Raw genomic sequence first — 22,465 nt, forward strand, 5'->3', positions numbered from 1 at the left:
AATTGGAAAAAGCTAGCTGCAAAGTTAAACAACCAAGGAAGCCTATTCAATCTTTTGAGGCTTCTAAGTGAAATCAAGAATACTGTACTGCCTCTCCAAAAGAAAATAATTAAAGAATTAAACATGCCAGATTGGGGGATGCCAGTGGTCCTGCTAGTGGAAGAAACCAAATCCTCTCTTGCTGAGTTTCCCCATTTCAACTCACCAAAAACTCCTAATCTAAAACTAAGCAAGTGAAAATGAGTAAACTTTTAAGATAATTTAGAATTGTAGTGGCCATTTGAGGTAACCTCTGTTTCAGATGAGACCACCTTAAGGGGACACCTGAGACACAGCTAAAATTTTAAAGATCTGTTTGTGTCTATTTGTACATGTCTCTCTATATGTATTTGTTTGTCTCCAGATGACATAATTTCTAAAGGATATCTATTTAATTGCCTTGAACTAAGTGATTATATAACTTATTTCTAAATGTAACAGAAACTAGCCCACATATCTTTCAAGTTAACATGATATAAAATGACCTTTGGTAAATAAAAGCTTGTTTATTGGTTTGGTTAAAATAAATACATTTTCAGAGTTATCAACGTTGGATATGGTGCAAGCATGTTATCTGTGTTACAAAATTTGTCAGCAAAAAATAACTTAGAATAATAGCTTATTTTGTCTTATATTTCATGAGGGTTTTGTCGGCAGTCTAAATGTAATTACTGGGAACAAGTAAACTAAACAGATATAAAAAAGACAAAGGTTTTTGGGGAAATTTTTTAACAATATTACGTGCTATGGTGTATGTACTTAAGATGATGGTTAACTGCTTTAATGGCACAAGAAGTTTTTGTGAGGAATCAAAACATAACTGTTGCAAACAAATGATTTAGATAACTAAAAATGGGTAAGAGATTTTGGGTATGATAATTATGTTTTATGGTATATATGCTTGAGAACAGCTTCCTAAATATTTTTGGTAACTTAGAACTTTAGAGTTTTACTGAATTAAGTTAAATGATAAAAATTTGTTGAATATCTAGGTCATTCACACATAAACTAAAATATTAGAAATTGATTACTGGGCATAGATTTGTCTGCTTTGGTTTCTTATCTCAGAGAAACTAAAAGATGGTTAGGTTTATTGATAAACATGTTTTGTGAATACTGAAAAATTTTCTATGAGAAAGCATATATTTCTAGAAAGTCTGTATACAAGAAAAGTAAAATGTATATTTTTCAGTAAAGAAGGTATAAAAAATAGACATATTTTTGTTTGTTTTGTTAAGAAAGATAAATTTGTCCTAAAGTACTACAAAAGAAAAAAAGAAAAGAAGGCATGGGACAAATTCTGAATGTGAAAAGTAAGTGACAGAAGATTTGCAGAAGTAAAACCCTGAGGAGTTTTGTGCTTGGGCAGGTTGGCTGAGATGAAAATGAATGAGTTTCAATATCAAAAGTAAGCTGGTGCAAAATTAGAATTTGGCTTTCTCTCTTAAAAAGGTAATGTTCTTGAACTTTTGGTCTGCTCTTGATAAAGAGGTTATAAAAGGTTTTTCTTTACCTTTGTGTAAGTTTACCTAAAAGACAGAGAACCTATGTTTTGTTAAAATAATTTCCTATGTTCAAAAAAACTAAGGTCTCTCTATTAAGGTTTTTTTGTTTTTACTGTTTTAACTCTCTGTTTGCCTTTGACATCTTCTGTTGTCACCTCTATTGAATGGATAACTAAGCATTGTTTCCTATTTGACCAAGTGTTTTAAAACCTTTTGATATTTGTGACAAACTTCCCCCCCAAATTAAAGTCTTTCTTTTGACCTCAAAGGGAAACTTTGAAAATTTCCCATTAGCCTTGAGACTTTTCAAAGACTTTGTTCTCTCTTTCTATGAAGAGGAAGATATTAAACTAATTAGGCTTAGTTGGCATGTTAAATTAAATGGGAATCATTATCAAATAAAAGATAATAAGGCTTGCTAGGTTATATTTTGTGGGTAAATATTATTAATATAAGTGTTTTTAAAAATATATAACATTCCAAAAATTATGATCTGTCCTGGTTGTCAGTCATAATTATAGTTATTATCTTAAAGTATTGTATGTTACAAAAATAGCCAACTGTCTTTTTCAATTGCCATTTTGAGTATTTTGTCATTTGCAGACAGTTGTTTTACTCTGAAGTTTTTGCAAATATGTTTCATATTTAGGGAGGTTCATGGAAAGGACTCTGGTACTTGCTCTAAAATACAGATTTCTGATAAACTTTCAGAATATAAAACTGAGCTGGGTAAAAGATTACAGAACAGTAACAGAGTCACTGATGACCTCATGAAATGCTAACAGAAGATCAAAAATTGATATCATGAGACTGAATAAATTGATGAGGATGATTATAATTTTTATGACTTTTTGTTTGAAATATTGCTGATTTTTTAATGTTTTGTCTTTCCAGACTTGGGGAAACACTTTTCTCTTTGCTCTTAAGGAACCATGACATAGCAATTTGTAAGCAAAATGGAAGCATTTATCTTTTTCTCCCTATATGATCCGTACAGAATTTAAAAACTCTTGATGAGTAAGTAGTCTTATTTTCATGGCAATCTAGTTATTTATATAACTTCAGTAAGAGTGTATTCTCCTTATAGCAGGACACAATTGGAAACACTGGTTATATTATACCAAGGCTTTGACTGGAATGTCATACTTGAGAGAAACATGCATAAACTTGGATATGACCATACAGCTTTGAGAAACAAAGATTGGACTTTATGAAATAAAGCCACTTGGAAATATTGGTCTAGTACCTTGCTTACAGGGATCCTAGCAACCTTATCAGGTGAGTAAAGAAGGTCTTTTCTCTGGCAGGTGCAGAGAACCCCAAGATATTTTGGGGACCTTGAGAAAAGAGGAATTCACCCAAATATGTAGGTATTGCAGGCAGAGTCTGATGACAAGTCCTTGACCTGCCTGGCCTCAAGAGGTCTTTAAATTTCAATCTGATATTCCTTATCAAAGTTTCCAGCAAAGCAGATTTAAAAGATCCTACATGACCAATTGTCATTCTTGTACTTATGTAAACAATTGGGCCACATTTATTAAAACTTGACATTATGCAAACCAATGAGTCTTAATTTGGCTGTCTTTAGTAAAAATGAGGGTGATCGTAGAGAAAAAAGTTATGTTTCAATGGAAACTATAATAAACAATTGTAAATGTTGGATTCTGGTTCTGTTAATTGTCTTTGAGTTTTTTGTTTTCTATCTGTAAACTGGACTGGATCCTGAATTCTACTAGTTTCCTCCAATATCTGGTACAGATCTCCAAATTAATGTTTTTGATGTTTTTTTCTGTACTTTTCATTTGGAATCATTGAGAACTGAAACCACCCTTTGTCCTAAAGCCCTGCAGACTGAAGCTAAACAACTTGATGCAAACTTAAGAGAAAACACCATGATAGCCCATGTTTGGATAGTCTTCATACCTGTTGCTGTGTAAGCCACTCAAAAGGTTTACCTGAATGCCTGATGACATCATCAGAGATATTTTAAACTGCAGGGGATGCTTCAACACTGACATCTAGAGATCTTCTTGATTGACTGTCCCCTGGGCTCAGAAATTGGTTTATAATTTGCTCCAATCATCAACCTTGTTTTTCTTTTTGTTCCTCTAGAAATGCTTCTTATTAAATACCTGGTTACTTGCTTACACAATACAGGCCTAACTTTGGGAGACCATTTCTATGTTCTAGAAATGATCCAAAAGACCTGAAGGGAACCTGAACTAAGGAACTAGGCATTGTCAGATGTTCTTCTTCATCATCTTTGTTGTGGAAACTGGGTCCTATTAAAATCCTGGAAGCACAAGATGGAACCATATGAGAAACTCTCCAGGGAACATGCATCATGCCATACAAGTATATCACAACTGGGGTCACCCAAACCTTGGGTGGCTTCATACTGTACACACTGACTTCTCTGAATGGTCAAATGAACCCCTGACAGACCAGAAGTTGCCGTTAAGAAGACAGTCCTCTAAAGATAAGTAATAAATTACTCCCAGGTTCTTACCCTGCTTGTTGAACTATTATACAACAGGCTACTTGGCTACATCAGATTTCACCTGAGGTTCTAGGCACTAACCTGGATTGGTTTACAGGCCTCTTCTCCTAGATTCCCCAAGGACTGAGGTCCATTAGGGAGGGGATACTAAAATTTGGGTTAATCTGTGTGGTCATCTATGTAATTATAAAATGTGGCCTTAAGTGTTGTTCCAAAGCCATTGATCAGAGTACTAAAATATTAGTCATGCAAAGCATATCTCACTCTCCCCATCTGGTACCTGAAAATATTTTGAAATAAAGGTAAAACAGTTTCATTCCTCTGATCCTGATCTTTGCCATTTTACAGCAGGGAGTAGCTAGAGTGGTCTTTGCCCCCATTCCCCGAAATTGAGGAATAATAATAAGACAGTGGGGATTGAAATTGAGCATGAAGAAGTTAAAAAAAATCTTCCCTAGAGCAAAATAACTTTGAGATAAGCTTTGATAACTGCAGCTGTGCATATTCAGCATAATCAACTGTTGTTTAAAACTAACCAGGTCTTTCTGTCCCTCCTTAGTACATGAGTGAGCTGTCTTTCCCAGGAAGTCAAGGTCCAGTCATCAAAATTCAGCCTCACAAGGCCAAACACACACTGAAGATAAAATCTAACCGGAAAAGTCCGGACAGTCAAGAAAAAGACATTCAGTCTTCACGGCCAAACACAGGCTAGTGTGAAGGTGCAAACCAGCAAGGTCACATGCTCCCACTCCCCTACCTAAAATCCCAGCACATGCTCTCCCTCCCCTACCCACATCCCTAGATAAAAACCCCTACCTTTTTCCCTTTGAGGAGGTGGATCTGAATTCTAACTCTCATCTCCTTGTCTGGCTGCCCTTTGATAGTAAACCTCTTTCCTTGCCAAAAGTCTGATGTTTCAGTTATTGGCCTTCCTATGCAGAGGGTAAGAACCTGTGTTTGGGTTCAATAACAGTGTGAAACAGTCAGAAAGGGACATCCCATGGTGGTGGGTGAAGGGGGCTGTTGGCAAACTACAGCCCATAAGCCAAATCCTGAGCTATACACATGGTTTTATACAACCTAGGAGTTAAGAATGGTTTTTTACATTAAAACGTTGAGAAATAAATTAAAAAAGAACAGTATTTTGTGACACATGAAAATTATATAAAATTTAAATTTCCATGTCCACAAATAAAGTTTTACTGGAATATGCCACGCCCATTCATTTACATATTGTCTATGGCTGCATCCCCACATGGCAGAGTTGGGTAGTTGTATCAGAGACCATGTGGCTCCCAAAGCTGAAAATATTTACTATGTGGCCTTTTACTGAAAATATTTGCTGACCCTTGCTTTGTGGTGCAACTCATGGATTTTAGGAAGAGTAATACTAAAACTTGAGCATTCACTTTTGCCTGGCTCTAAGCTCTTTATACGTATTTAATATAATCCCATGAACAACACTATGAGGTAGGTACTATTATTACCCTCATTTCACAAATGAGAAATTGAGGTATGTAGATAATTTGCTCAAGGTCACACCATTAGTGAGTAGAAAAGCTAGGGTATGAATCTGGGCTAATTCTAGAGCAATAATGTGTAATAACCAGTTTTGCTTTTCTTTCTTGCCTGTTATGTGATGTAATTCCTGTGAGTTATCCCTCAGAATGTCAGTATTGCTCTGTGAACAATTGCCTCCTGGTCTCAGTCTTACTGTGGAGAATTAAGGGATTACCTGTGCCTACACTTGAGGCAAAGGGTCAAGAGAAGAGGATTGTAGCCTGGAGGAATGATACCAATTTAATCCTGGGTTTTACCTTTGATGGCATCATAAAATGGAGGAAATCATTGTGTGTGTGTGTGTGTGTGTGTGTGTGTGATACACATAGAAAATGTCTAGAATGATTCACCCTAAATTGCAGATAGTAATTGCCTTTGAAGAATGAACGGATAATATAGAATTGGGAGATTTCTACAATTTAATTTTATGTAGTTTGAAATTTTTAAGTGATGTTGCAGTCTTTATATTGCTATTTAAAAAAAAGTATATAATATGGTGGAAAGAACTTTCTGGACTGGTTTTCCCTCTTACGAGGTGAATTAGCTTAACTCTCCTATGACTGCCTTTGGTACCGAGAAGAGATAAATTGTTTAATAACTCATTTTCCCAGGATAGGGCCTAGATGGAAGAGAGATTATCCAGCCACCAAAAAATGCCCTGCTCCTCTATTTGGGATATGCTCAACTTAATCAGGAGTGGAGGACACTCGTTCTTCTTTTCAGAGTTATACAGTGGCACTGGGCTGCTTCTTAACATGAAGATGCTTACACCCTTTAGAAGATGAAGTCCTGTACAAACAGCTTATCTGTTCCACTTTCTGCTCTTGGAAGTGGAAGAGGAAGTTTCTTCTTTGCTCAAGAGATTAAGGAAAACTTATACTTGGCTTTACCCATGTATGATTCCTACTTCCCCTTTGAGACGGTGTGAGACATGCTTTTCTTCTTGCATTCTCATGCACTCAGAAGGATTACATCCATTTCCTGCTCCCTGCCACACCCCAGGACTGAGAGAAGGAACAGTCCCAGGTGTTCGGCTACTCAAGGCTGGAAAAGGATGGCAGAGCCCTCCTACACTCAACAGTCACTCATATCTGGAGATCCACAGCTCCAAGCCCTCTGCTTTGGATAGGGTGAAGGGTGCAATCTGGTCTTCTGAGCTCCTCTTGGTATCTTGGGGGACTGTCTCAAGTTTAGTAAAATAGCAGTGAGTGTTGCTCCCAATTTTGATACAGCAATAAAATGAAGTAACTGAACAGCTGGACATTTCAATTCCACTTCTCTTGTAATGTTGAATATAGACTCCCATGTTAGACACACATATAAGGGAAAATATTCACACAACACACAATGTAATATCATACAATAACTTTTTTTTTTTTTGGTGAGGAGGATCAGCCCTGAGCTAACATCCCTTGCCAATGTTAGCTCAGGGCTAACATCCATACCCATCTTCCTCTATTTTGTATAAGGGATGCTGCCACAGCATGGCTTGACGGGCAGTGTGTAGATCCACGTCCAGGATTCAAACCCACAAACCCCGGGCCCCCGAAGTGGAGTGCACAAACTTAACCACTACACCACTGGGCTGGCCCCTTATACAATAATTTTTTTTGCATTCAAAGTAAAAAAAAATAAATCAGCATAAAGTTGCCAATTTTTCTTTCTTGGAAAGGACTGTCTTTTTTTCTGAGATTATCTTCTTTCAGTTTTGGTGGGGAGGAATGCCATTCCTCTTATGAAATTAATTAAGAATCTCTATAATTTGCAAGGAACTCTTCTAGGTCCTAAAGAATTAGCAGTGAACAACAATAACAACAACAAAAACAACAAAGAAAACCTCTAAACACATAGAGTAAATTCTAGAAAACAAATGAACAAATATATAATGTTATGTCAGTAGTAATAAGTGCTATGAAGAAAAAATGAAACAAAATCAGGAGTTTAAATCGTGGGGCTCAACCTTGGCTCAACATTGGAAACACTTGCGAACTTTAAAAAATGCTGAAGCCTTGGTACCACCTGGAGAGATTTCCATTTCAATTGCTCTGGAGCACAGCTTGGGCATCTGGGTTTTTAAACTCCTCAGGTAGGTCCAATGTACAGCCAGAGTTGAGAACCACTAGGTTAGAGAGTGACATAAGATGCTATATTTTAGATGGGTGGTCAGAGAATGCCTCTTTGAATAGGTCTCATGAGGAGAGACCTGAATGAAGAAAGACACTGAACAAAGAGAATATCTGAAGTGTGATCCAGGTAGATAGACGACACATGCTGAGTCCTGGGGGGAGTGCGTGCTTGATGTGCTCTAGGAATTGGAAGAAGGTATGTTTGGGTGGAGAAGAGCGAGTGAGGGGGAAGAGTGAAATAGCATTTGCTTGGAGAGGTAGACAAGAGCAAGATCATTTAGAGCCCTGTGAACTGTGGAAGGAACTTGGGTTTATTCTAACATGATGGGAAGCTGTAGGAGGATTTTGAGCAAGGGAGTGAAATAATCAAATCTATATTTTAAAAGGATTACCCTGGTAACTGTGTGGAGAATAGACTAAATATCAGGTGCAAGAGCTGAAGGAGGGGACCAGTTAGGAACTTATTGTGTAGATCAGGCTAGAAATAATGGTGGTTTGGACTACGGTGTTAGGAGATCAAGGTGGTAAGAAGTGGTTGAATTGAGAATAATTGGGGAAGGTAGAGCCAAAGGAATTTGCTGCTAAATTGGATGTCGGCTGTGAGAGAAATAAAGAAAGGAGTCAGGAGTGATTCCCAAGCCTTTGGCTTGAGCAAACATTTTTGGGTGAATGGTGATGCCATTTACTAAGCTGGATGACACCAGAGAAACAGATTTCTGTTGGCAGGAAGAGATCAAGAGTTTTGTTTTTGGACATGTGACATTTGAAATGAAATGGTGGGACAACAAATGGTAGAGTTTTATTTGTTGTTAATATCCTCAATTGACAAACAATTGGTAACACTGGCTCTTAACTTTAAAAGTTTTACTATTCCACAAATATTTTAAGGCAGAGACTTCCTGCTGTAGAGCATGATTAGTAAATGTGTTAGTGTTTATAAATATCTCCTGGTAAGATGTGTCTAAAAGAAACTGGAAGATTTTTAATTTTAAGAAAATTAACGATCTTTCTTCAATTACACTGTTGAAGTCAAATGTTCCTGGTTTTATCATTTCCCTGAAGTTACGGCAGAATTAACACATTAGTCTAATATTAGATTGGGGGATTTATATAGAAATAAATTCACAACAGTGGCTGGACCAAATCCTTTCAGTGTCATGCCACTGTCTGTGTGTAAAATGAAGACACTTAAGATATTCTGAGATATCTGTACCCATTGCAACATCTCAGAAGATGAAAATCAAGGATTTTTGTAAACTAGAAAAAAATCTTTTCTTTGGGCACCATGGGTGATACCAGAATATAATGTGCTACAAATGCCGCGAAATGCTGTTAATATTTAGTAGAGTCATATGGAATGTCTGACTTTTTTCCCCTATTATTTGGCCAATGAACAATAAAATAATTCCCTATGATGTCAGCAGCCATATTGTGAACTTGAGTGTTTGTGAGCAGAGTTCCTCTGTGGCTCTGAATGCCTGAACAGGAGTCAGAATGGAGTGTGATATTACATCTTTCATATGGGAGTGAAATGAAGAGTCTTCCCGTGTTTCTCTGGCAAGAGAAGCACAAAACTAAATACATTTTTCCTTTAGGAAAAAGAAAATATGAAAGAAAAAAACTAAAATTTCCGAGAATATGAATATCTTTCAATGAAGCTTATTTCCTAATATCCAATGATTTTATTTACTCTAGGTATGCAAGCCTCTACTTTGAAAATGTACTTGGCAAAACTGATGCAAAAGCGATAAAACAATCCTTGGGGGTCAGAAACTGCATTTTGTAATTTCATTTATTGCTAATTTATTTGAAACTAAACTATAACAATATTAAAAGCATGTTCATATTGTACCTATGTAGGTCATCATTTTGGGTAATTTCAAGGGTCTCTTCAAAAATATAAGCAGCGTTAAGTAGCTGAGCATTAGTGAGGTCCCTATGATGTTTTTTAGGTCCATAAAGTTTCTTTCTACTGATTTCTCTTTGTGGATCTATGACATGTATCCCCAAAGCAGAACTTAGTGTATTAGTTGAGGGACTTTAAAAAAAAAAGCAAACACACAAAGCCTGCTCCATAGAGGCTCCCAAGAGTGCTTTCTCTTGGTCCAAAAAAGTAGCTTTCAATGGTGATGGGAACTGGAAAGGACGTTGGGAGCAACAATTCCAGGGAATCCTTATTCTCCCTCTCCCTCAGCTATCAGGTCACTGCTTCTTTTTTCGTGATCTTTTCACAATCATGAAAGAAGTTTAAAAACATTATATATCTGACTAAAGCTGACAATGAAATCCTGGCAAGAATAAAAATTGGTCTTAGTGCAGTTACATGAGTCACACACACACAGAGACATCAGCTAGTAATGGCTAACACATGTTTAACATTCACTTTGTGCTCTCTATGAATCATTTAACCCTAAAACAGTGCTATGATGTAGGCATTACTATTAGCCCCATTTTACAGACATGGAAACGGGCCTTGGAGATTAAGTAACTTGTGCCAATTGATCCAGCCCCTAAATGGAACAGATGGAAACACTATCATGGATCTCCAAACAGTCACATCGATAAAACCTCCAAGAGCAGCCAATATAGTCTCCCAAGCTTCCGGGCTCTTGACTAAACCAAGATAAGGCACACAGCACCTCCTCCTCACCAACTTTTCAGGAGACCCACCACATTGCTAGGCCCCTGGTAGAGAGTAATTAATGTCTCTCCTTAATAAGCCATATCCTAGAGGTTTAAGAGAGCTAAAGATATTTACAGCTAGAAAGACTCAGCCAACTGACGCTGATTACTCACCAGGCAAAATCCGGTTGATGGGAAAAAGGAAAGAACAATAAATACCTAATATAAATACCCTTACTTTTCCTGAAAGTTAATTTGCAAAAGGATTCTACTTTTAGTATATAAAAACCTAGAGTTGAAAGGGATCTCTAGAAGCAAAGAACAGATCAATTCTAGTTTCTTTTTAAGTAAATTCTTGAACATGGGTCTTTGTTTTAAAATGTTATATATTATAAAGTTTCACAATAGCAAAAGATGGCTGGTTTTCAGGTCTTAAGCTCCTCCAGAAGGAAAAGTCTTGTCTTGAGAGCATTTCTAGTTAAAAATGTTCAGCAAGCTCTGGCAACGGTTTGGAATTATGAACAACCTTGTTCTTTCTCAAACTATTTCACTCAAAAGTCATTTCTCCTTACTCTTTGCCAAATGCTTGGGCTACCCCTGCTGCCTTCCAGAATTCATCTCCAGTCAAATTTGACTTGTCGCCTCTCCTGATTAATCTGGTTCTGTGCACCTGAGTGGGGACAGATCCAGAGGCTGTAATGCACTTAGGCAGTATTTTCCCTTTGGACTGCCAGGCTGAGTCAAGCCCAGGTGGTTGGTGATTCAAGTTGAAATGAACATTGCCTCAGTCCAAGCTTTTGGTCTTGATCTGTAGGAAAACTTCTTTGTAATGTGTTGCCAGGGAAATGCAATTTAAAAAAATAATAATAATATGCAGGGAATTGTCATGTAAGAGTAAGATTGCTTTGAGTCCCTTGGCTGGGATGTTTAAAATGCTATATTACAAGGGGAAAAACGTAAAGTGGGAGAATATTACAACCAAGGTTTTGGTACAAAAATACCCTTTTAAAGGAGATTAGAGTTTAAGCACTCCTTTTAAAGGACTTTGAGGCCATCCTTTGGCTTCTAAAGAAGTCAATCCACTTGCCTGTGGCTCTTATTTTTTCCCAAATCATAAAGTGTTGAAAGTGATGAATCACAAAGCCAAGAAGAATCTTCTCGCTCTTGTCCTCATCATCTGTCATGAGACTATACGATTACATAATATTCTTTAAAAATCATCTACAAAGGAAGAGCTCTCAAATTCTAAGATCAATTTATGTTTTAGGTAAACTTCTACTTGGGACAACTTAGGCTCAAATTGACATCAAGGTCACTTATGTCTCCTTTTCCTTCATTTGACCATTTTTTATCTATGGAATGATGTGGTTAGTTGTAAAAAATTATTCAAGCAACTCTCACAAAAAAGTTTTAAAACATGAGTTGTTAAAATGATTGCTTCAATTCTCCATTTATTAAGGTAATGCAGATATATCATTTATAACCCAATTATTTATACTCGTTTTTATACCTCTGATTAATTATTTTTTATTATGAATATTTTTAAGCATATCTAATGCTCATAGGTCCTGATAACGTGCATAATAACAATCTACTTGAATTAAACTAAAATCTATTGTAATGTGTGTCTAAAAATTAAAATTTAACATTAATAAGCAAAAGCAATACTTTAGGTAGAATCTAGGTGGTGAGTATATGGGCATACCCTATAAAATTCTTTTAACTTTCCTATATATATGAAAATTTAAATAATAAAAAGTTATTTAAAAAAAACAGACTAGACTTACCTGATATGATCCCCTCTAACTTGCCCATTAAAATAACCAAGAAGATACACAAAAGGACAAAAACTGGAAACAATGCAGGAAAGTAAGGGGAAAAAAAAGGTTTTGCAAAACTGAAAGATAATTCTACCATTGTATCACTGGGGGTGGGTTAAGGAACACATTCTAGGGCTATATGTGCTGTGAATTCTAAACTAAAGCAGCAAGGATAACACCACAAAAGAAAGAAAAAGGCTTTGATTCACCTCAACTGCCTGCCCAGAACAAGGAGTTCTCTTGGACTAAAACACCGAAGAGGCATTCAGCCCTCTCCCTTCTGTACATGAGCTCTGTTGTAAGCTGGTCAGAGTTACACCCGCTCTCCACTTACCCACTCCCAGCCCCACCACACTGCTCTTTTCCTTCTATATCTATTCAGACTCCAAAACTCCTGCCACACAGCTGGCAGGTAGTGATATGTTTCAACATACAATGATTTCTACAAAAGAACTATAGTCATGAGGAAGAAAAGGAAGAGCCCCAAGAACAGTGTCTGTAAGGGTTAGGCCTGCACAAGCATCTTAAAAGAGCTAGAGATGGTGGCCAACTCTTTATCACCACTGGAGAGCCCACACTCTAGGAGCAAAAGTTCCCACTTCACTTAGGGCAAAGTACTGGTGACCATGACTTGGGTATCAAAGCCAAGCTTTTATGCTGAGTTGGTCTAAACCCACACATTTACCCTTTTTGGTCCTCTTCATTTTATCTGCAGATTCTTGCTTCCATTTGTTATCATTTCCCTTCAGCCTAAAAAACTTCTGTCAGCATTTCTTGCAGTGACAGTCTTATGTTACTGTTGGCAATGAATTCTCTCAGTCTTACTGTTTGAAAATGTCTTTACCTTGCCTTCATTTTTGAAGGATATTTTCACTGAACATAGAATTTTATCATCAGATATTTTTTCTCCCTTTCAGGACTTTAGAGATGTGGTTCTAGTGTTTTCTGATCTTCATCGTTTCTGGGAGAATTGAGCCATCATTTTTATCATTATTTCCCTGAAAGTAATGTTTTTTCCCCTTCTGGATGCTTTTAAGATCTGCTCTGTCTTTGGTTTGATTCTGAAGTGTCTAGGAGCTGATTTTTTTGTGTTTATCCTGCTTGGAGTCCATTGAGATTCTTGAATCTGTGGGTTGATATCATTAATCAATTGAAGAAATATCTCAACCATTATTTCTTCAAATTTTTCCTAGGCTCCACTCTCTCTCCTCTTCTCTGGAACTCTAATTACATGTACAATGTTGGGCCATTGTTATTGTCCTATAGAACTCAGATTCTCTTTCTTTTTTAATCTCTTTTTTTCCCCTCTGTTTAGTTTAACTTGAATAATTTCAATGACTTGTCTACAAGCTCACTGATTTTTTTTCCCCTCTATTGTGTCCAGTCTGCTAAGTCCATTAAATGTCTCATATCTGTTATGTATTTTTTATTTCTAACATTTCTATTGGTTTCTTTTTTATAATTTCCAACTTTCTGTGGATATTGCCCACCTGTTCATGCAATGTCCGTTTTTTAACCCACTATATCCTTTAACATATTTATTATAGCTATTTTAAAGTCCCTGCCTGATAAGCCCAACATCTGGGATATCTTGGAGTTTCCTTTTATTGACTGTTTCTTTTTTCAACCATAGGTCACATTTTCTTGCTTCTTAAAATGTGTTAATTTTTAATATTAGATCAGACATTGTGTGTAAAAGAACAATGGAGAGGGAAGTAAATCATATTTACTTTCAGAAAAGTGCCTTCTGATTCTTCTATCTGGCCCTTAGTGTAGGAGACTGAGTTAACCTAATCTGTAGTTGAGCTGAGTAGGGGCTTTGTTGCAGCTTTGTTAGATTCAGATCACCACTGGCTTCAAATTTTGAGGGCAGGACCAGCATTTTCCTGTTAGCAGGGCTCAGGACCCTATAGATCTCTTTATGCTCTATAGCCAAGTCACCAGCTTTCTAATACGTGGGAGATCTCTCTCTGCTTTACAGGCTAGCTTCCACCTGTCAGTGGGAAATTCTCTTTGCTTTTCAATTATGATCTCCATTCAGGGGGCCTCAGGAGAACTCTCTGTGCCCTATCCTGAGGCTTTGGAGGGCCTCTGCAGTGCACCAGTGAAGGCCCGTAGAGCCCAGGGGTCTTGGACTCAGCACTCTGCCCTCCCCAAGCCATAGGAAGGTGCCAGCCAGTGCCTTTCACTGAGTAAAACATTCAGAGAGGTTTCTCTCCGCTCTCCTTAACTGCTCCCAGGCTTTGGCTTACCACTTCTGCATATTCAGTGAAAGCCCATGGAATACAGTTGACAAGTAGGTGTAGACTTGATCTGCAGATAAGGCTCCTTGGGATTCTGTCATGAGAGCTCACATGAGGCATTAAGATTATGAAATACAGCTAAAGTAGTCTTATAAGGAAATATATGGCCTTAATGAATATGATAGAGGAAAAGAATGCTGAAAATCAATGAGATAAGGCTCCATCTAAAGAAGATAGAAAAGGAACATCAAAATAAACCCAAATGAGGAGAAATAAGGGAAAAAATTAATGAAATGGATAATCAACCAACAATGGAGAGGATTTAAAAAGGCCAAAGTTAAGTATTTGTAAAGAATTATAAATTTCTGGGAACATCAATTGAAGAAAAAAAGAAAAAGCATCAATAATCAATAACAGAAATGAAACATACCACAGATATCACAGAAATTAAATAGATGAAAAGGTGTTATAAAACAAAACATTGCATGCCAAAAAATCAGGAAAACTTAATTACAATGGATAAAAAAAGAAAAAAAAAAAAACCTTAAAATGAACTCATAAATAGAAAACATTAATAATCATCAAATAAATAAATAATAAGCAAAGAAACATTAAAAAAATTGTATCAGTGGTCAAATAGCTACAAAAAGCAAAACTCCAGGCCCCCATGGCTTCACTGGCAGGGTTTACCAAGCATTAAAGAAAGGAATAACACTGATCTTGCACCAAATCTCTCAGATAATAGGAATAAGAAGGAGGAAGACTTATTTGGTGAGACTGTGGCGTAACTTTGATACCAAAGCCTGACAAGGACAACACAGGAAAGGAAAATCACAAGCAAACCAAGCTGAGTGAGATGTAAAAAGGGTAATCCATCAGTACCAAGTACAGTTTGTATTTAAAGATGCAAATTTCACCTTAGAAAATTAATAAATGTAATTGATTGACAAAAGAAATACCTCCTATAATAATCTCAACAGATTCAGAAAAAATACTTGATCAAATTCATTCCCATTTACAATTAAAAACTCCCAGCAATTGTGGCATAGAAGGAAAATTATTGGTAGACTGCCAAAAAACCTTCCATAAGCTTCATATGTAATGGTGAGTCATTGAGAATTTCCTTTGGAGTTCAAGAAAAGACAAGAATGTTCATTATCTCATCTTCAATTCAGCACTTTAGTAGTGTTCTTGGGCAGAGCAATAAAGCCAAAGAAAGACAAAGTTTTGAGGATTGGAAAGGAAGAAATAAAACTGGCATAATTCACATATGACACGGTTGTGTTTGTAGATAAAACAATATAATATACAGATAAAATATTAGAATTAATCAGAGAGTTTAATAAGGTAGCTCTATGTAAAATCAATATGCAAATTTCAATTATATTTCCATAAACCAGCAAATTCTTAAAAACATAAGATTTACAATCATATCAAAGTCAATTATCTAGGAATAAATCTGACTAAGGATATACAAAACCTTTATAGGAAAAATTGCAAAACTTAAGAAACATTTACAGATTTAAATAAATAAAGAGGAATACTACATTCATCAATTAAAATACTCAATAATACAAAAATTAAATTTTTCACAAATTGATTTATAGATTAAAAAAAAGTCTCAAAAACATTTTTCCAGTGAAATCTCAAGAAAAGTTCCAACAGGTTTGTGTGTGTGTGTGTGTGTGTGTGTCTGTGAAACTTGACAAACTGATTCAAAATTTATACAAAAAAGAAAAAAGCCTAAATTTAAAATTTAAAAAGGTCAAAATTAGTCAAAGTATTCTTGAAGAAGAAGTAAAGATATCAAGACAATTTTTAAAGTTCTAATAGTTAAGATAGCCTGATATTAGTACAGTAATACACAAATAGTAAATGGATCAAAATAGAGAGCTTATAGACATTGTGCAGCTATATGGACCTTGCTATATGAAAGAAGTGGTAGGCAGAATAGTAGGAAAGGAAAGTTCTTTCAACAAAAGTGCTGAGGTGGGGCCGACCTGGTGGCGTAGCAGTTAAGTTTGCACACTCCACTTTGGCGGCCTGGGGTTTGCAGATTCAGATTCCGGGTGCAGACCCACACATTGTTCATCAAGCCATGCTGTGGCGGCGTCCCACATATAAAAGAGAGGAAGATTGGCACAGATGTTAGCTCAGGGACAATCTTCCTCAAGCAAAAAGAGGGAGAATGACAACAGATGTTAGTTCAGGGCCAGTCTTCCTCACCAAAAAAATAATAATAATAATGCTGAGGTAATTGGATGTCCATAGGGAAGAAAATGAAACTGAATCTCTAACCTCATATCATATACAAAAATCAAACCCTACCAGATGAAGGCCAAAATGGGAAAGGCAAAACTATAAAATTTTAGAAGACGATAAAGGAGACTATCTTCACTGCCTCAGGAAAGGGAAGAATTTCTTAAACATGACTAAAAAAACCAAAAAAAGCACATAATGGAAAATATAAGTTCAATGACATTGAAATTAAGAATTTCATTTAAAAACCCGTAAAAGGAATGAAAACACAAGCTATAGTATGGGAGAAGACATATTTCAACTATATCACCGACAGAGGACCAGTATTCAGAGCATTTAGAGAACTTCTACAATGAGAAAAAGATGGAGAACTCTAAAAACGGGCAAAAGACTCCCAACAGACACTTCATGGAAGGGGAAATCCAGATGACCAGTAGACATGAGAAGGTGCTCGATCTTATTACTGATCAGGGAAATGCAAATTAAAATCACGAGATACTACTACAACATCATCGAATTAGTGACTTTTAGATTTCACTGTTTATTAGCTTGATTTATTTCTTTTAAATATCTAGACATGTGGTATGTGGAGCTCCACTTGTTGAAAACATTATACATTGAGAAGTTTTTGATAAATAATTTTGAATTTACAGAAAAGTTGCAAGAATGGTACACCCCAAAACTGTTTTTCCTTGAACCATTTCATTGCAACATGTAAGTTACTACATGATTGAAAAAAAATGTTACAGTCTCACAAAACCAAGAGTTGGCAAGGATGTGGAACTACAAGAACTCACATGTAGAATAAATGAGCGTTTAAACTGGTACAAGTACTTGGGGAGATGGTTCAACACTATATGGTAATGTTCAAGATATGCCTACCCTATGACTCAGAAATTTCACTCCTAGCTATACCCTAGAAACAGATACAAGAATGTTCACAGCAGTGTCGTTGATAAAATTACCAGAAACAACCCAAATGGCCATCATGAGCAGAAAAGATAAATAAATTGCAGTATTTTTATAAAGTAGAATCTTTACGGCAATGAAATTGGATGAATTACAGCTACACACAATACAGATGAATCTTATAAACAAATTTTTAAAAAAGCAAGACAAAATATATCATGCCACTTAAGAAATTTAAAAACACACAAAACTAAACATATTATTTATGGATGCATGCATGCATGGTAAAAATATAAAGGAAAGCAGGAAATGATTAGTATAAAAGTTGGGATGAGGGGTGATCTCTAATGGAGAAGCAGGCGTTGGGAGAAGGAAGGACTGCACAGATGGGTGGCTGTTATCCTAGAAAATTTCTATTCTGTGACCTACATGATGGTTGCACTGGCATATGGTTTTTTAACTATTTGTTAAATTCTACATGTACATTTTAAATGTGAATAATGTTTCACAATAAAAATGCGTGTGTGTGTGTGTGTGTGAGAGAGAGAGACATTGATGCCTGGTTTGATTTATGTGATCCCAATAAACTTATTGTTCACTGAAGCAAGCATTTATCAGCAACAATAAAATTTTGGCTGCTTAAAAAAAATGGATTGAAAATGAGAAAATAACCATTCAGTTACAAGAAGTCATTATTGTATAGTTCAGAGATAGACAAGGACTGAAACGCTATAAAGCAAATTGGTTTCGTCCAGTGACATTCTTGCCCCTCTTTATCTGTGCTGAATTTTTGTAAATTCATAGTGACTTTTAAAATAACTGTCTCCCTGTTTTCTCCTAGAAGTAGATGATACCAGAACAGAATAGTTCTGTTTTCTCCAGCTGAAGCCTCTCTCACTATGGAGGAAATGAACGAATCACATCTACCCACTCAGCGTTTTGCTGTGTCTCTGAAGGTATGAATTTTCCAAGTACAGTAGCAACAAGGAATAACAGTGTAACTTTGAGTTGTGTTTATAGAAATTAGAAGGTATATACTGTTAATTCAGCGCTTCTACACTGCTGCAGCAATACTGCATTCTTGGTTTGTCCTTTGTAATTATAAAGACAACCTATAATTTTGCAGCTATATAAAAAACAATCTTGACTTTAAATAGTACTAAGAGTTCTTTGTGAAACTTTTAACTCCTCTGAAAATAAACAAAAATAAAAATAAAATTACCACTGTACACACACACACACAAAACCCTCATCAAAACAACTTCCTATAACTGGAACAAGTGTGACTCCACATTCTCAGAAAGAAAAAAAGATCTGTATGTTCTGGATGAAAACAATTACATTGAGTATTCAAGTAAGAGGAAATAAAGGGAACTAAAAGATCCTTTTAAGGGAGAATGAATAGCTACAAGAGTTAATGAAGGCAATAAATATATGCATTCAGGTAATGACATTGTTAATTTGGAACAAGCTGTCTTCAAATGTTTAAAATAATCATCCTGAAGAAAAGCACATTAAATCACAGTAATATGGTTTAAATTAGAGTAATGGGGTAAAATTAGGCAAGAACAAGATTATTTATTATTTTATTTAAAGGCTAATTTTGAAAAATTCTGCTAGGATGATTGATTATGGTATGAAAATGACTTTTTAGGAAATGATGATTTTCCCAAAGATTTTTTTTAGGCTGGTCCTTTTTGGTTTGGAGAATACCAGCGAGTTAAGATCTCTTTGTTCTCGGGAAGAATTTGTGCCCCTTTTCTGCAGTCTGCAGGCCCTGCTACACCAGGTTCTGTGTTCCAGTTCTCCTTTGCACTCCTGCAACTGAGACAAGTGAATCAAATGAAGAGAACTGGAAGGAAAGGACCGTAAGGTGAACTCTATACTTTTGTGTACTATAATGTACAGAACTCTAGACTAAGAGATAGAAGATCTGGGTCCTGGACACTTAATAGCTGCATGATTTAGAGCAAGACACTCAAACTTTACAGTTTGCTTTTTTTCATCTGTAAGCTAGGGATAAAATTAGTTATCTCACCTACATTATTGGGTTGTTAAAAGGACCAAATAAATAATATGCTGTGACAATACAAGTAAATCGTAGAATCATTATTACTGCTCTCTAGAACAACTCTGTGCTGCTTGTTCCCCCTACTTTCACAGTATCCTTTGCTCCTGACTCAGCTCTGACCTTGCTGTTGGACCTCAGGCCCCATCATGGAGCCAGTGATAGGATGGCAGCAGTAGTGGTGTGGACAATGGGAGATGAAGAAACTGAACAGAGTGGTACCAAGAGCTCAGCTGCCTCAAGTTACCAGCTACACCCTCTATTAGACTCATAGCTGGGAAGAACATTTCTGACAACTATTGTGCAATAACAGAAATGTTTCTGAACAATTTTTTTTCTAGCTCTGAGTTCTCTCATTCTGATCTCTAAGATTAATATTTAGGATGGATATGAAGGAGGACTCTTACTCTGAAGCAATTACTTTTTCTACTGGAAAGAGCTCCATCCACATTGTTGCATAATGAAATGAGTTGAGTATGGTGGAATTTGGTTTACTAAGTATTGTCCTAGGCCAGCAGGATTGTACAGGTTTCAAAATGGTAGCACTTTATAAAATATAATACATATTTTAATGGGATGTGGAGAAGAACATCTAATGACAGTGTTTTCCAGACTTTTCTGGGGCAGAACACAAGCTTTGCATTGATATTATAGGCATACGGTTTATACCTGAACATAGAATCAGAGAGGTCCCTTTAGAAGAGAATTTTCCTACTCTTTATGAAGGGTCACAGGCTAAGGAAGGAATTTTTAAGGTCAAGGAATGTTAATATGTGCATAGGCATCAACAAAGTTGAAACCAAGACTAACCAGTCTAACGTGCCTTACCACCAAAACAGGCTTCTCAACAACAGCGCTGTTGACATTTTAAGCTGGATAATTTTGTTGTTCGAGACTGTCCTGTGCATTGTAGGATATTCAGCAGCATCCCTGGCCTCTAGCCACTAGATGCCAGTAGCACTTGCCCACTTGTGACAATCAAAAATGTCTCCAGACATTGCCAAACGACCCCTGGGAGGCAAAATCGATCCCAGTTGAAAAATCACTGCACTAAAACCATGAATTTAATTTACTGCACAAAAATACTGTTTCCTCTTCTGGAAATTTGCTCTAATGAAGGAATTCATTTTTCAAATAACAAATTTTAGTTCTCACTAATTTTTAATAACAATTATTTTTATGGCTTTACAAGTTACAAAATACTTCTACATACAATATAATGGAAGTGAAAGAAGGAAAGGAGTTAATATTTATTGAGTATTTACCATATGCCATCTGCTAAAGGACTTACTTCAAATACATTCTTCCATTTATACCTTGGAGAATCTCTACATGAGAGCTATTTCCCTCCATTTTATAGATGAAGAAACAAGCTTAGACGTAGCTTTCCCAAGAACTATAGCTCATCTTCTGACTTCAAGTTTTACTACCCTTTGCCCCACATCAGTGCTGCCAGTGAGACACTGATCTTTTATACTTGAAGGGGAAAATAGCAATTTTCATCGCTGTGTCCAAATTAGCTATCTCCTAAGGAGTCCCAGTCATTTTTTACGGGGATATCACACTTGTCCATTTTACAGTTGAAGAGACTGGCCCCAAATCACCAAGTTGCAGGCATGTATCATCATTAAAGGAAAATTAGATTCAATATTCTACAGGAGGCCAGTTAAAATAACCAAATCAACCCACACTCTCTGGGTCAGTAAGTTACATTATCTTTCCATCTGGCTGGTTTGTAACATTATAAGGCAGGCGGGTAGCTAGGTAGCAGATGTTGCTGGGGATCTGGAACAATGGAGAGGGTTTTCACTGCTGTCACGTAAACAATTTGAAATGAAATATTAGATACCCCTTTTCTTAAAAGTCCTTCGGGCACTGCATCTGCAAAATGCATCCCATTCTTTCCGGCTATCTTTTTCCCAGGCTCCAATCTGTCATCACTCAGCTTCATCAGTCCTCTCTCTCAGGTATCCCCTCCCTCTTATTCCCTGATTCTCTAGATCTCATCACCTTTAACTCTTCCCTAAATTAGATTCCCTTTATTTATAGAGCAGAGCAATTAGCTTTCCACTCCCTACTCAGGTTGGAGTCCACCTCTGCATATTTGAAGATGCATTTATTGCTTTGCTAAACAAAAGGCCATCTCTGTAGGAGCTCACCCCCTGTGCAGAACTGAAGAAATGGCAGACTTTGCAATTTCTGTCTTTCCTCACTCACCATCCACCCCCATTTTCCTCCTCCCAAGCTCTGTAAGTGGAAGAGTTCAACATAGACATTTATTTTGCTATTGATGAGAACTATCTGGCCACCACCCACCAAGGCACATCTTGAAAGGAAGCAGTGGTTAGGCAGTTTGCATTGAAGTATAAAATACATATTGAAAAGTGCACAATTCTTAAGTGTATATCTCTATGAATTTTTACAAACTGAACACACCTGAAAAACCAGCAGGCAGAACAAGAAACAGAACATCACAAGCATTCCAGAAGCCTCTTTGTTCCCTCTACCAATCAGTGTAATATTCTGTAATGACAGAGTTTGTATATGCCACTGTATGCTCTCTAACCAAGAGCACTGCAGTGAGTAACTTGGTTTTATTACTGTGTTGCATTCAATCAGAAGTTCACACATGAGGCACAATTGCTTCTATTATTTGTACACAAGTCATCGAACACGTAGTAACTGTGTTAATATTGTGATTTAGGGATTCAAGAGGGGAGAGAAGCCTTTCAGGTCCTGTTCCTGGGATTTCTCAGAGCCCATCAGTCTTTCCTAGGTGCGGTTCTCTCCTAGTCATCCAAGAACCTCTGATTT

Source organism: Diceros bicornis, chromosome 36, assembly GCF_020826845.1.
Source record: "Diceros bicornis minor isolate mBicDic1 chromosome 36, mDicBic1.mat.cur, whole genome shotgun sequence".
In the NCBI taxonomy this organism is placed as follows: Eukaryota; Metazoa; Chordata; class Mammalia; order Perissodactyla; family Rhinocerotidae; genus Diceros; species Diceros bicornis.